The sequence below is a fragment of the Triticum dicoccoides genome, chromosome 2A (assembly GCF_002162155.2).
Source record: "Triticum dicoccoides isolate Atlit2015 ecotype Zavitan chromosome 2A, WEW_v2.0, whole genome shotgun sequence".
Lineage (NCBI taxonomy): Eukaryota > Viridiplantae > Streptophyta > Magnoliopsida > Poales > Poaceae > Triticum > Triticum dicoccoides.
The window spans coordinates 424,659,011-424,660,924 of NC_041382.1; positions in this window are offsets into that span (position 1 = coordinate 424,659,011).

The window sequence follows — 1,914 nt, forward strand, 5'->3', positions numbered from 1 at the left end:
TGGACTACAGCTAAGCCCCCGAGTGGGAGGATTGCTCGCCACTCGGTAGGATTTTACAAACTTAGGCGAGTACTGGACTGCATCTAAGCCCCCGAGTGGGAGGATTGCTCTCCACTCGGTAGGATTTCACAAACTTAGGCGAGTACTGGACTGCAGCTAAGCCCCCGAGTGGGAGGATTGCTCGCCACTCGGTAGGATTTTACAAACTTTGGCGAGTACTGGACTGCAGCTAAGCCCCCGAGTGGGAGGCTGGCTCACCACTCGGTAGGATTTTACAAACTTAGGCGAGTACTGGACTGTAGCTAAGCCCCCGAGTGGGAGGCTGGCTCACCGCTCGGTAGGATTTTACAAACTTAGGCAAAACGGGTTCGCAGCTAAGCCCCCAAGTGGGAGGCTGGCTCACCACTCGGTAGGTTTTTTGAAAACTTAGGCGAAACGGATTCACAGCTAAGTCACTCACTGGGGGTTTTTCAGACGTAGACAAAAGCAACAACAATCGTGCCAAAGGACTATAAAGCTCTTGTCTTTGATAAACAAATTACAACGGTATTTCTTATTACATTTTATTCGAACGAATACTTAAGTATAAAAGGGGCAAAGGAGCTCCGCATTCCAAGCCCATGGCTCGTCCTTCTTATGCTCGACACTGTAAAGGTGGTATGCTCCATTGTGGATCACTCTGGTAACAATTAAGGGACCTTCCCAAGCTGGGGCGAGCTTGTGTGGTTTCTGCTGATCAACTCGAAGAACGAAGTCTCCCTCTTGAAAGGCTCGACCCTTCACGTGTCTAGCGTGGAATGATGGAAGTCTTGTTGATAAACGGTCGACCGGATCAAGGCCATCTCTGTTTCCTCCTCTAGGAGGTCGACTGCGTCTTGCCGAGCTTGTTCTGCTTCATCTTCAGAGAAAAGCTCAACTCGTGGTGCATTATGAAGCAAGTCACTCGGTAAAACAGCTTCAACTCCATAGACCAAGAAGAATGGAGTTCGACCAGTCGACCGATTATGAGTTGTCCTCAATCCCCAAAGAACTGATGGAAGCTCATCAACCTAGGCACCTGCTACGTGCTTGAGATTTCGCATCAGTCGGGGTTTCAGTCCTTTGAGAATCATGCCATTTGCTATTTCTGCTTGTCCATTTGACTAGGGATGGGAGACTAAAGCATAGTCGACTCGTGTGCCTTGTGAGGCGCAGAAGGTTCTGAACTCGTCAGAATCAAAGTTCGATCCGTTGTCAGTGATGATGCTATGCGGAACTCCATATATGAAAATCAACTCTCTGATGAAGCTGACAGCAGTACTAGCTTCAAGATTCTTAATAGGCTTGGCTTCGATCCATTTGGTAAACTTGTCGACTGCTACAAGCACATGAGTGAAGCCACTCCTACCAGTCCTCAATGGACCAACCATGTCCAATGCCCAAACAGCAAAGGGCCAGATGAGTGGGATGGTCTTCAGGGCTGATGCAGGTTTGTGTAACATATTGGAGTAGAACTGGCAGCCTTCACATCTGTCGACTATATCTTTCGCCATTTCATTTGCTCGTGGCCAATAAATCTAGCTCGGTATGCTTTAGCCACAATGGTCCGAGAGGACGCATGGTGACCACAGGTCCCCGAATGGATGTCGTGGAGGATCACTCGGCCTTCTTCTGGTGTTATACATTTCTGGCTGACCCCACTTGCACTTTCTCTGAACAGTTGACCCCTTATTATAGTAAAGGGCTTGGATCGACGGATGATCTGTCGAGCCTCTTCTTCATCCTCGGGGGGCTCTTTCCTAAGGATATATGCAATGTATGGCACTGTCCAGTCGGGAGTGATGACCAACACCTCCATGACCAAGTCGACCACGGCTGGGACCTCGACTTTAGTCGGATCTGTGGCACTCTTAGGCTGCGGGGGCTCTTCATTGA